This window comes from Vulpes vulpes, chromosome 12 (genome assembly GCF_048418805.1).
Source record: "Vulpes vulpes isolate BD-2025 chromosome 12, VulVul3, whole genome shotgun sequence".
NCBI lineage: Eukaryota > Metazoa > Chordata > Mammalia > Carnivora > Canidae > Vulpes > Vulpes vulpes.
Window position 1 is genome coordinate 62,605,550 of NC_132791.1, and position 14,683 is coordinate 62,620,232.

Below are 14,683 nucleotides of genomic sequence, written 5' to 3' on the forward strand. Positions count from 1 at the left end.
TTGCTCCATTTATCTAGGTTTTCCTTAATTTTTCTCACTAATGTTTTATAGAGATCTGACACATCTTTTGTTAGATTTGTTCTTAGATATGTTATTTTTGGTGCTATTGTAAAAGTAACAATTTTTTTATTTTTCAAAAAAATTTTTAAAAATTTTTCATTATTACTATTATTCAGAAATGCAATTGATTTTTTGAACATTGACATAATCCATAGCCATGATAAATTTACACATTAATTCCTAAAGTTGTTTTGTGAATTCTTTTAGATTTTCTATGTGCACAGTCATCTGTTGGGTATATCTGTGAATAACTACAGATTTCTTTATTCCTTTTTCATTCATTTATTTTTCTTCTGTTATTGCACTGTTAAGATCTTCACTACAAGCTAGAAAGGTATAATCACACTTCCCAATTTCATATGGGAAAGTTTTCAATATTTCCCCCTTAAGTACAGTGTAGATTTTCTTGAAATTTTATTTATTTATTAGAGAGAGAGAGAGAGAGAAAGCACAAGAGGAAGGGTAGGGGCAGAGAGGGAGTGAGAAGTGAGCAGGGAGCCTGACATGGGGTCCTCAGATCATAACCTGGGCCAAAGGCAGTTGCTTAACCTACTGACACCCAGACGCCCACAATGTCGATTTTCTAAAAAGAATCTCCTTACTGCATTAATTGTTTTTCTCCTCTTACTTTTATAATTTTTGATATATGTGGGTATTAAATAGGGATGATCATGTATTTTTTTCTCTTTAGAATGTTAATATGAAATATACTGATTTTCAAATGTTAAAATATTAAACTTGCATCCTTGAAATATATGCAACATTGTCAGGATTTTTTTTCCATTTTGTATCTTGCTATGTTCCTTTTGCTAATGCATTATTTAAGATATTTGTACCTACATTCTTGGGGGAGATTTGTCTATAAATTTATTTTAGTGTGACCTTCAGTGATTCCTATCAAACCTAAGAGTGGAATTGGGAGTGGAATTAGGTATATAGTATACAATTAGGTATATAGGTATATAAACCTAGGTGGTCTCATATTCTGTTCTGAAAGTGATTGTATAAGATAGGCCTAATTTCTTCTTAAATGTCTCATAGAATTAATTAGCAATATCTTTTGTGCTTGAATTTTTTTTTAATGGAAAGGTGTTCAGATTTTCTATTTTTTCTTAAGCCAGTCTTTGTAAGTATTGTTTCTATGAATTTATTCATTTCATTTAGATGGTCATATTTTTTTGATGTAAAATTCTGTTATCCTCTCCTTATCTAATAATGGCCCTTTGAAGTTTTTGGATTTGGTGAATACTCTTTCCTAGTTTCCAAAGCATGTTTTTGTAGTTTACATTTTCTGCATCAGACTTTTGTTTAAGGGAAGTCAGATGCTCAGTATTTCACAGAGTCAGCTGCTCCTTTTATACTGTAAAAGCCCATATCAAAAATTTTGGAAGTTGTGATTTTGGTTCTTAAAAATTTTAATGTAACAGTCAGTCAGTATCAGTCAAACAAATTGTGCGCATGTGTGTGTTTGTGCCTGCACACATAAGAAAGAGGAAAAAGAAAGAATGAAGGCTCTGACAGACTAACTTACTTGAGAATAAACATTGGATAGATTACTGTTCTTTCTGCAGAAGTTTGCATTATTTTAATATACTTCAACAACTGTTAACCTGAGCAATTGTTGGGAACGATAGAAATAGATTAATATTGTAATAGTCATGCAGGTGTTAGTTCCAGCCTTTTATGTAATAAGTGCTTCTCAGAGTTTGCCTTCCAAACTACCAGTAACCTGAAGACTTATTAAAAGCAGATTCTTGGATCCATCCCCACATCTGCTGAACCTGAATGTCTCAGGGTAAAACCCAGAAAACTATACTTGTAACCAGCTCTCTAGAGGAGTCTTAGCCTCTGAAGCTTGAGAACTTCTACTTTGGATTAACTTGTTGCCGGTAATTCAGTAGACTGGCTTTACCTAAAGTTCAAAGCTGGGTAAACTTGTAACTGGTAAGGTTTTTTTGTACAGAGAAAGGAGAGTAAGTATCTTAGCCAAAGGCTAGCTATCTCTAGAAATAGATGAGTGTTTCAGTACCAGTGCATATATCCATACTACTAAGATTATAAGAGTGACACCTTTTGAGACATTTCATTGTTCTAATTTAAAACTGAAATTGCTTATCTAAACCCAAAACTGTTGTTTCAGATGACTAAAGCCAGTCAGATAAAGGAGGGAGTGAATTAGCTAGGTGTGCTAAACTTAGCTGTAATAAACCAATCCTGGCTGTGATATATGTCCAGATGTTGAGAAGGAAATAATTATCATTTATCTTTTCCCAGTCTCTACTAAAACATTACCAGTTTGGAATGGGGAAATGTGATCACATGTAAACATTTGGCATATCTCTTTTTTAAATAACTAATCAGCACTTCCTTTTACATATTGGTATTCAGTGAGTTGTTTACCAGGGATTTAATGTTTTAAACTCAAACAGTAATATACCTGATAATAGGAAAGCACAACCATTCTTTCTCTTCTGTTTTGATATATAAATATAAAAGTTCCATGAGTAATTATTAAAATTTCTGATGAGGGGGATACCTGGGTGGCTCAGTGGTTAAGCGCCTACCTTTGGCCCAGGGCGTGATCCTGGAAACCCAGGATCGAGTCCCACGTCAGCCTCCCTGCATGGAGCCTGCTTCTTCCTCTGCCTGTGTCTCTGCCTCTCTCTCTCTCTCTCTCTCTCTCTCTCTCTCTCACATGAATAAATAAAATCTTTAAAAAAAATAAAATAAAATTTCTGATGACAGTTTCTGAGGATGAAGAGCCAACACCTATTATTAACCTGATGCTGTATAATATTAGTAAGTTGCTTTCCTTCCTTTGAAAAGAATATCTGGGTTCTCTCTCAACTGTCCCATGTCTTGTACTAGGATACCATTCTTCAGAACAAACACTGTAATATATCCATTCTATCTGTGTATACTGTTAATTTGTTTAGTCCACAAACAACCTGGCTTAAACTGTGCTTGAAGCATGAGATGATACGAAGATGAGAGAGTTAAGTCTTTACTTGAACCTAATTTATACATGAGGATAAGTTAGCTAGGCAGTATAGTTAGAAGAATATGAATGCCTTGACTTGCAGTTTATAGCATACTCTCAAGTAATTTTTTTTTTTACATTTGGTCTAGTAATTCTTTCCTTTGGTCTCTGAATTGGGGGAAAAAAACCCTACAATTAATTTAATAAAAATAATTTACCCATTCAGGGGAAAAACCTTTTAAGCACGAGATTTAAAATCCACTCAGGAAAAAAACTTAAAAAAATGTTTTTTCATATGCTTCTTTAAAATTATTTTTGTTTTTGTATATTTTTTATTGGAGTTCGATTTGCCAACATATAGCATACCACTGAGTGCTCATCCCATCAAGTGCCCCCCTCAGTGCCCGTCACACGGTCATCACCCCTTCCCCCCACCCACCTCCCTTTTCACTACCCCTTGTTCATTTCCCAGAGGTAGGAGTCTCTCATGTTCTGTCACCCTCACTGATATTTTCCACTCATTTTCTCTTATTTCCCCTTTATTCCCTTTTACTATATTTTATATTCCCCAAATGAATGAGACCATATAATGTTTGTCCTTCTCCGATTGACTTATTTCACTCAGCATAATACCCTCCAGTTCCATCCACGTTGAAGCAAATGGTGGGTATTTGTCGTTTCTAATGGCTGAGTAATATTCCATTGTATACATAGACCACATCTTCTTTATCCATTCATCTTTCGATGGACACCGAGTCTCCTGCCACAGTTTGGCTATTGTGGACATTGCTGCTAGAAACATTGGGGTGCAGGTATCCTGGCGTTTCACTGCATCCATATCTTTGGGGTAAATCCCCAGCAGTGCAATTGCTGGATCATAGGGCATTTCTATTTTTAACTCTTTGAGGAACCTCCACACAGTTTTCCAGAGTGGCTGCACCAGTTCACATTCCCATCAACAGTGCAAGAAGGTTCCCCTTTCTCCACATCCTCTCCAACATTTGTTGTTTCCTGCCTTGTTAATTTTCACCATTCTCACTGGTGTGAGGTGGTATCTCATTGTGGTTTTGACTTGTATTTCCCTGGTGGCCAGTGATGCGGAGCATTTTCTCATCTGCTTGTTGGCCATGTGTATGTCTTCCTCTGTGAGATTTCTGTTCATATCTTTTGCCCAATTCATGATTGGATGGTTTGTTTCTTTGCTGTTGAGTTTAATAAGTTCTTTATAGATCCTGGATACCAACCCTTTATCTGATGCATCAATTGCAAATATCTTCTTCCATTCTGTAGGTTGTCTTTTAGTTTTGTTGACTGTATCTTTTGCTGTGCAGAAGCTTTTTATCTTAAGTCCCAATAGACATTTTTACTTTTGTTTCTCTTGCCTTCGCGGATGTATCTTGCAAGAAGTTGCTGTGGCCAAGTTCAAAAAGGGTGTTGCCTGTGTTCTCCTCTAGGATTTGATGTATTCTTGTCTCACACTTAGATCTTTCATCCATTTTGAGTTTATCTTTGTGTATAGTCCAAGAGAATGGTCTAGTTTCATTCTTCTGCATGTGGATGTCCAATTTTCCCAGCACCATTTGTTGAAGAGACTGTCCTTTTTTCAGTGGATAGTCTTTCCTGCTTTTTTGAATTTTAGTTGACCATAGAATTGAGGGCCCATTTCTGGGTTCTCTATTCTGTTCCATTGATCTATGTGTCTGTTTTTGTGCCAGTACCACACTGTCTTGATGGCCACAGCTTTGTAGTACAACCTGAAATCTGGCATTGTGATGCCCCCAGATATGGTTTTCTTTTTTAAAATTATCCTGGCTATTCGGGGTTTTTTTCTGATTCCACACAAATCTTAAGATGATTTGTTCCAACTCTCTGAAGAAAGTCCATGGTATTTTGATAGGGATTGCATTAAACGTGTAAATTGCCCTGGGTAGCATGGACATTTTCACAAGGTCCCCCTTAATATTTCTTGGAGAGCTGGTGGTGGTCATATATTCTTTCAGTTTCTGCCTATCTTGAAAATTCTTTATCTCTCCTTCTATTCTGAATGAAAGCCTTGCTGGATAAAGTGTTCTTAGCTGCATGTTCTTCTTGTTTAGGCCCCTTAATATATCCTGCCAGCCCTTTCTGGTCTGCCTCTTCTCTGTGGAGATGTCTGCTGTTAATCTAATATTTCTCCCCATATAAGTTAGGGATCTCTTATCTTTTGCTACTTTAAGGATTTTCTCTTTATCTTTGAATTTGCAAGTTTCATTATTAAATGTTGAGGTGTTGAATAGTTTTTATTGATTTTTGGGGGGATCTCTCTGTCTCCTGGATCTGAATGCCTGTTTCCCTCCCCAAGTTAGGGAAGTTCTCTGCTATGATTTGTTCAAATATGCTTTCTGGTCCTTCGTCCCTTTTGGTGCCCTCGGGAACCCCAATTAAAGGTAGATTTTTCCTTCTGAGGCTGTCATTTATTTCCCTTCACCTTTCCTCATGGTCTTTTAATTATTTTTCTCTTTTTTCCTTAGCTTCCTTCCTGTCCAAGGAAGGACATCAACTTGTCTTCTAGAAGACAAGATATCAACTTGTCTTCTATGTCACTCACTCTTTCTTCTACCTCATTAACCCTCATATTTAGGACCTCCAGTTTGGTGGCCTGATTAGATCTGTAAAAACAAAACAAAACAAAAAAACAAGGAGGGGTATCATCTGGTTCTATAGACTGTAAATCACTCGACTTCCCATGGAGCTTTCCAGCACTGCTCTGCCAAGAACTTATTCTTCCCCAGTCCTTCCAGCTGGTCTTCTGGTGGAGGGGCCTGTTGTGCTGATTCTCAGGTGTGTGCACCTGGGGGAGACACCCCACCAGCCCCACTCTCCCAGGTGCACAGCTCAGTGGGAGCTATTTATCCTGTGAGGCCTTTGTTCCCTGACGGCCTGCCCTGTCTCAGGCCCAGGGTAATACTGGGAGGGACAACAACACTGGCCACAGCCAGCTGTACAGCTCTGGAGTCAGCTCCCCCAGTTAACTACTGCAGACTCCCAGTCTGCACTGGACTGGATGCTCCAGGGGTGGGGGGCGCTGACCTGTACAGCCCGGGGGCGCCGGGTGACAGGAGCATCCTCGTCCTGTGCCCTCCCGCCTCCACCTATCCCCGGGGAATGCAGGATCCTGGGCTGTATCCCCCGGTGCCCTGGGATCCCGGGCCTGCGCCACTGGAATCACTTTGGGGCCCCGGCTCCGGCTCCCCAAGGTAGCAGGGTACAGCCCCATCTGTGCGGAGCCACTGCCTGAGCTTCCCCTGAGGCCCCTCCAGGACTTGCCCCAGCCCTTTACTGAGCTCTGCCCACAGTCTGTGGGGTACTCTCCCCAGGGCCCCCTCCTCTGTTAGTGACCTGGGAACCTGGAGGCTTCACTGCCACTCATTCCCATGGCTCTCCCTGAGTTCTCTGATGAGCACCTTTCCCTCCAGGAAGAATCCGATGCAGATTTTTAAAGTTCCTCCTTCTCTGGGGCTGGGCTTCCCTATCCTGAAGCCTTTCGCCCCAGGGCCTTAGCCTGGCTCCTCGCGGGGGGCGGGGGGGGGGCGGCCCTTCTCCACTTGATTCTTTTTTATCCGCCCCCCTTCTCTCTGTAGTGTTCCAGCTGTTCCCTCTTTATTTATTTATTTATTTTTTTCAGCTGTTCCCTCTTTAAATCTCAGGTCGAATTCGTAGGTTTTCAGGACGATTTGAAAGTTAATCAAGTTAGTTGGTGGGGCAGGTGACTTGGGGACCCTATACTCCTCCGTCCACTTGCCCTGCCCCCGAAAAAAAGCTTTTAAGCACTAGGTTTAAAACCCACAACATGCACACAAACACGTTCACCTGTTTTTATATTTACTTATATATTTGCTTAGAGTCCTTCCCTCCCTTTTAAAACTATACTTTTTATAAAAATAAAAATCTGATCTCTTAAAAATGTGGTCATTCATATTACAAATGGATATTAAATAACTAGTATAACTACTGTGGAGAACTGGAGAAAGTCTACCCCTTCAAGAGGTTGTATTAGACATTAATGCTGTAATCACTTTTGATTTCATAAAAAAAGGGGACACCAGTGCTTGAGCGTCTGTCTTTGGCTCAGGTTGTGATCCCGGGGTCCTGGGATCGAGTCCCACATCAGGCTCCCTAAAGGGAGCCTGCTTCTCCCTTTGCATATGTCTCTGTCTCTCGTGAATAAATAAAATCTTAAAAAAAAATGATTTCATAAAAAAAGAATAAAGTTATATTTTGAAGTTTTATATATTGCATTGAAATTATTGACTAAAAATATATTACTGTTGTCATGAAAAAAACAGATGATCCATTTTTTAAAATACAGGAAATTACAAATAATACTTGAGACATTTTCATTGAAATATCTGAATTTTATTAAAAACATATTCTTGTAGACAATTTCTTTTTATTATTTTTTCATGTGTTTTTTATTAAAATATCATCTAAAAGCAGAAATCATGTTTTTCTTGTTAAAATGTTTGAATTTATGATAAATGGCTGTTTTTTAATATGTGATCTGTTTTAACTACTGAAAAATTGTTCAAAATCTCAGTAAAAAATAGTTATCTTGGAAACTATTTAGATATACTAAAACATGAAAGTGAACATTATAAAACACTCTTTAACAGAAGTCTTTGAAACATTGCCCAAAATATGTTTAAATTTGCTCAAAAAAACCCAGGTTAGCCTATAATTGAAATTATTTTAATTTTGTTTAGTAGTTGCCCATTAGAAGAATGATCTTGATGTTATTTAAATAAACAGATTAGATGTTTAATGAAATAAATATACTAGATACTTAATAAATCAATGAAATAATTTAACCTAGAAAAGGATAAAAATTATTTCCCCTGTTATTTTCATCTTCCTATTAACTCGTTATATACTCTACATCTGTTCAAAATACATGAAAGGAAAGAATCTCTTAGAATATCATGAAAATTTAATCAGATCCCTTGCAGGAACATTTAGAGACAATCGCTTTATGCTGTAATCATTTCCTTCAGTCTTGATCCTTGAGGTGTGTATGAGGTAACATTATTAATGTTCTTTGTCTTTTGGGAGGTATGTGTAATTATTCTGTGCCTCATTGGTCTATGACTATATGCTCAACACTTTAATGAGAATTGCCCTTGCCTTGTCTGCACAATGCACTAAAATAGAGTCAAATCCCCTTTCTGAACTTCAGGGACCCATTTTTTGCCATGTATTATTCATTTTAAGTAAGTTAATGTCATTGGGAGACAGTTTCTGCCGTGTATGATAAAAGATTTTAAGTGAGGAGCAGTTAATTACTTATTGCCCATGCTCTGATGTGCTTTTCCATATGGCCTTTTTTTGGCATATGAGTGACAAGAAGTCATCAGGGCAAAGTCATAAGCAGAACTTTTTATATTAAAAGTTTAATGTATCAGTGCCTGAGGCACTAGCTAATTCCAGTTTTCTAGTTACAAACCTGAACGAATAATTTAGCATCTAGTGCTTCTCAATATGCTTATTTTATTTCAACTTCTGTCTCTTAAATCAAACATAGACTTATCTTCCAAATGCTTCAATTGTATGTGTCAGTGACCTTGAAAGGAAACTTTTATTAGCAGAACTTCCGTGTCCTCATGGGAAACATACTAAAACTTTTAAACTACAGCTGTGGGTCTAGTTTCGGTGTAATAAAAATCCAAACTATGCATAGTGGAAAGAACATTAAGACATTTCTTTTAGTTGTCTTGGATTATAGAAAAGAAAACAAAATTTTCCTTTACCTTTTCTGTCGAAGGTATGCTTTAATATATTCCATAAATGACAAATGCTTGCTCTGGTTCAAGCTTTGTCAGTCAATACGTGTAACAATTGTTGGAACTAAAGAATAAAGAGTATGAACCAGTCAGCTGTAGAATGTCTATATCAAAGAAGGTTGAGGCCAGCAATGTTGCTCGATGGGCAGGTTGTAAGTTGGCATCAGGCTGCACTTTTAGAGTAGTCCACTGTTATTACTCCATTGCTCTGTTTATTTGGGAATGGCCTTGAGTTCTATTGGAAATTTGGTGTAAAAGTCCTTCTGTACCGAAGCCTTGGAACTGCCACTTCATATTAAAATATTAGAATTAGAAAGGACTTCAAAATAATTTAAGATTAACTGTTTGTTTCATAGTTGAGAAAATTGAAGGCTAGAAGTTAGAGTGATTTAGTCAAGCACCCAGTTTAATTCTTAATGCTTTAATGATATTAAAATATCTATTAATTAAAAAAAAAACACTGTTGTCAGGGCACCTGGGTGGCTTAGTCAGTTAAGGCTTCTAACTCTTGGTTGTGGCTCTGGTCATGATCTCAGGGTTGTGGGATTGAGCCTCATGTAGGGCTCCCCACTCAGCACAGAGTCTGTTTATCCCTCTCCCTCACTTTTCCCACCGCCACCCCTGTCCCAGCCTGCTTGTGTTCTCTCTCACTCTTTCTTATAAATAAATTTAAAATAAATAAATAAATAAATAAATAAATAAATAAATAAATAAATAACTTACATAAATAAAAGAAATTGTTGTCATGCATGCATCATTCACTGTCCGTAGCTAGGTATCAAAAAAGCACAATCAAACCATAATGTTTTAATTTTTCTTTGTTAGACTATTGGAAAGGCCTTCTCTGAACTGGATTTAAGAACATGATTACCAAGGAGGCTGGTAGCAGCATAATGTGTTTTTAGGGCAGAAATTTGATATAATTTAAACAAGAGATGAGATGTATTTTAGTTGCATCATTTACATATTGTATATTAGTGAAGTCGAATATGCCGTGCAAAGGGAATTTGTGCTTGGGGAAGAGATTTTCTGGACTTGTCATATTTTTATGAAGCTTAATGATAGCACTTTTTTTAATGGAAAAGGATACTTAACTATAATCTTATTTCCCTTACACCATAGTTATAGTTTTTATTTTAAAAATGGTACTTTGCATATTATCATTTTAGAGAGATATTTGGCAAGAAGATAGTAAAAAGTAGAGAAAGAAACTCAATATATTACTAATGAAATAAAACTTGCCAAGAAATCAAGGCCAACCCCAATTTAGTAGTGATTAAATAGCAATTATAATTTTAAAGCTATTAAGACAACAGTGTGAACTGATTTAGTTTCAATTCAGTCCCAAGGAGGGACAGATGCACGTTGTATCAACAGATGCAGTCACTCCACTGAATAATGCTCTGGAGTGTAAATCAGAAGAGCTGAGTCTGTTTAGCTTTATCAATAATTTTGTGGAGCTCCCATTTTGAATCACAAATTTTAATCTATAGCTATTACTGCAATTCTTACCTTTTACTTGTAGAGAGATTTTGATGGTTAATGAGTTCTGTAAGAGGGTTCTTGGTAAATTTAGACAATGCTTTGCATGCTTTTAATGCATTTGAATGCATTTTAACACATTTGACAAGAATTGAAAAATGTATGTCATTAATACTTGTTATAATACTTTAGTAGTTTGGCAAACTGGAGTAACTATTATTACATGGATTAAAACTACTGGTTTTTCCAGGACTAAAGCTTTAATCTAGTATTTTAAATAAAAGATCTTCTTTTTCCTTTCCTTTTCCTTATGTTTCCACTGTACAAACCTCTCTTGTACTTATTATCAACTATCACTTAGTGTTTAATATCTCATAAATCTCTCTGCAGCCTAACCTCTATAAGAAGATTCAAGCTCTGTTTTTAACTGCTTACCTGGATCTTTCCAGGTGGATGTCTTCCAGGCACTTCAAACCCACCAGATCTTTAACTGTCACTTTTCTCATCAAATATCCTTCCTTCACTCAGAGGCTGATTGTTCCTGCTAGGAAATTTAGAATTATTTTTACCATCCTCCTTTTTCATACCTCGTGGTCAAGATGTTTGCAAGCAACTATCCACTATTCATCTACATTGCTGATGCCTTTTTATAGGTCCTTTTTCTTGAATGTGTTAGATTAATGCCATTGAACAGTTTGGGAATGGAACTAGGTGTTGTGGAAAGAAAGGAGGCTTTGGCATCCATTAGATCTGAATGTTTGAAAAATCAGCTCTGTCTCTTATAAGCTGTGTTTGTTTGCTTAGATTATTTAAACTTGTTGATCTGTAGTTTATTCAATGTATGATGGCAAGTAGTTATTTTACAAAGTTTCTTAAAGAGTAGAAATTTTATATATATGTTATATATATAACATATATTAATTCCTAGTAAAATGCTGATACATCATAGGATTTAAATACACAGTAGTGATAGCCTTACAGTAGTATACTCACTATCTTTTAATGAATCTGGCTGCTAAAGTTATCTCACTTTTTGTTCAAGTAGCCTTTAATATTGCTACCCAAGCTCTTTCTAAATCTTGGGTCTAGCCAAGTCTTTACTAAGCTTAAAAAACTTTTGAACCCCCTTAGTTGGAGGTTATCCCAACCTCCAAGATTTTGGCTTCATTTACCACCACTTCCAGAAGACAGGTCTGCTATCTACCATTGGAATCTACTAGGTACCTCCATGTCCCTCAATCTTGTTCTTTTTCTTAGTTGTCTTTTCCTTTGTAACAAAACTTTAAGCCTAACTAGTATCTTTCCTTTGAAGACTTCCTTGATTCCCACCACTTGTCATACATAGAAGCAGTTGCCTCCTGCTTCAGAAATTCTTTATAATTTGTTTACACAGCTAATTATTAGTTAACTTTGCTGACTTTCATCATGTTCTTGATACTTTTAAAAGTATTTTATATGAATGGACTTATGTATGCTTTATGGGATAGCACTGTTATTGTCCATATTTTAAAGATGAGAAACTCAGACATAGAATGATTATGGAAATTTGCCTGAGATCAGATAGCTAGTTGGTGGTGGAATCAGGCTTTGACCTGGGCAGTCTGGTTCCTGTGCCTATATGATTATCCATTTATTGCCTTTCAGTAGTATTTAACACTGGATGGGCTAACATTTGGTCCAGTCATATCCTTGACATTAAACTAAGACCCCGCCCTATATTGTACATACATTAGTTCAGCAGTAACAAGTGCAGTAAAGGACACTTAGGATGTGAGCCCTTTAGGACTATGAAAGTGATAGCTGTTTATAAATGATTTTCATTGTTAAAGTGCTTTTGAAAGGGTAATTATCCATAATACTGCATAATCAACTTTATATTACTTAGGGAGTGATTATTCATTTTTGTGACTTGCTTTTTTGTCATTTACTGACTTCACCTCTGGCCCATCATTCCTGCTTTTTGCTATTTCTTTGCTAATTAGCATGTCCAATAGCAAAAGAGAGGAGATAAATTCTAATCATTCATTTTTTTTTCTCCTTGTCAGCTGCTAGTGTAGGGAAAGGTTAAACTATTGGATAATGTAATGCTTAGGGTTATAATGTGGAATTTCATGCACATATCCTTATTTTTCCATTATCATCAATAACAATGTTCATTTAAAATTTTAAAACCATGTGTTGAATACTTATTATGTGCTAGATTTTGTGGACTGCATCAATTGCTGTTTTAGGAGCCTGAAAAATTAAGTTTAATCTTATGCTTTTGACTTTTTAAATATAGACCCAATCTTAGAAATCTTAGGAGGTAATTTTTGACAATGTACTTTATTTTTTTTATTTATTTATTTATTTATTTATTTATTTATTTATTTATTTATTTTTGACAATGTACTTTAATCAACTTAGCAGTTTATATAAATACTCCCTATAAGACCTAAGGCTTTAGGAAAATTTGTTCACTTGTCATTTGCTGAATATATCTAAACTCCTTGCTTTGGTATTTATATCTTCTCCAGTCTTATTTCTGTGTTTTGCTTCCATTGCAGGTCCCAAAATCTTCCCCGAGAGCATCCTTCTGGTTATACTGTGGTGGTTCCTAATACATGCATGTGCCTCAGGACCTTCATCAGGCCTGGTGGACTCTCTGTCCCTCGTCTCTCTTGTGAGCTTCTGCCTTTGAAGCCAAACCAAGTAGTAAGTTCTCAAGAAAAGCATCTCTGGGAAACTGGCTTGTTCCTGGCTTGTCTCCCTACTATGAGCTCTTACAATGCTTCTCACCTCTATTGCTAACACTTAGTTTTGATCCATTATATTTTTTCTTGTTTTCTGCCTGTCCTGTCTCACTTACTGGTTTTATATTATAGTGGTAATATAAACTGTGACTTATTAAGTACTTTCTCAGAGTCAGACACTGCACTGAAGTTTTGACATACTTTATCTCACTGATTGCTTACAGCTTTAGGAGGTAGGCATTAGGAAGGAATTAATAGCAGCTCAGGTGATTAAGACACTTGCCCTCAATTTCACTGCTTATGATAGAGGCATTGCTTTTTATACTTATTTCTTTTGAGATCATGTCCCATGTCTTTCTTTGAGGGTTATTGTGAAGTGTTAGCAAGATCTGTCTTGTGCACCAGAATGCACAAAGGGGACGTTGGTCATCTGTGGGTAACCATATTATTCTTAAGGTACAGATAAAAAGTACATGAGTGAAGAGGAATAAAAATACCAAGTTGATACTTCTTCATTTGCATCACTTACAAAATTCTTATGGGGCACCAGGGTGGCTTAGTTGATTAAGTGTCTGCCTTCATAGCAAGTCATGATCCTCAAGGCCTGGGGTTTGAGCCCTGAATGGAGCTTCCTGCTCAGCGGGGAGTCTGCTTCTCCCTCTGCCCCTCCTCCTGCTCATTTTATCACTCTTTCAAATAAATAAATAAAATCTTAAAAAAAACACAGTAAAATCAAAAATCCTTATAAATATATAGGATTATATATTATATTATAATCCCTAAATAGCAATTTACTGATGGAGAAATGTTAAGAGAATTCCGTAATTTTTTAACTTATTGCTACCTGTGTAATGGTAAGCAGGGACAGCACATTTTCTAACGTGAGGTGGCCACCTAGAGCATTACTGTATTACAGAAAAATTAGTTTTGAAAATTTTAAGCCATCGGGATACCTGGGTGGCTTAGTGTTTGAGCATCTGCCTTCAGCTCAGGGGCGTGATCCCTGAGTCCTGGGATTGAGTCCCACATCGGGCTCTTCACAGGGAGCCTGAATCTCCTTCTGCTTCAGTCTCTGCCTCTCTCTCTCTGTGTCCCTCATGAATAAGTAAAGTGTTTAAAAAAAAGGAAATTTTAAGCCATCAAATTTATTTTGCTGTTTTATTTACCATTTTCTTACATCCTCAGTGAACCATTTTGTAATGCCTTTTTCCCCTTGCCTTTCAGATTTTGAGAATGTTCAACTTGAAAGCTATGTTATTTTCAGTTTTCATTAATATCTGTAACATTTTATAATAATTCAGTTAATGAGGAGTAACTTATAAAAGATTGGTTATTTAAGAATTCTCAATTTGAATATACATCGTTAAATCTATATTTTTAAAATAGAATTGTTATGCTTTCTGATTTTTCAGTTGATATTATTCACATTTTAAGGTGGAGACCCACAACAGTAGGGGTAAAATCTGGTTACTATATGCTGGCTGCAATGCTGATTTTAAAGGTACGGCCACTTTTAAGTGTTATTTTACTGAAAATAACTGAAATAACATTTTTCTCTTTTGTAACATAATGGATTATAACACTTTTCTTTGACAGACAACCTAGATTATTTT

At 36.4% G+C, this 14,683-nt stretch overlaps 1 long non-coding RNA gene across 1 annotated transcript in view; it reads left to right on the top strand.

The window, feature by feature from the left end:
- Positions 1-13,792, top strand: part of LOC140594594 (uncharacterized) — a 66,364-nt gene extending 52,572 nt beyond the window's left edge. Inside the window, exon 4 of the long non-coding RNA XR_011995596.1 lies at positions 12,885-13,792. This is a non-coding gene — a long non-coding RNA (uncharacterized lncRNA). The remainder of the gene's footprint in view (positions 1-12,884) is intronic.
- The last annotated feature ends 891 nt before the right edge of the window (positions 13,793-14,683 follow it).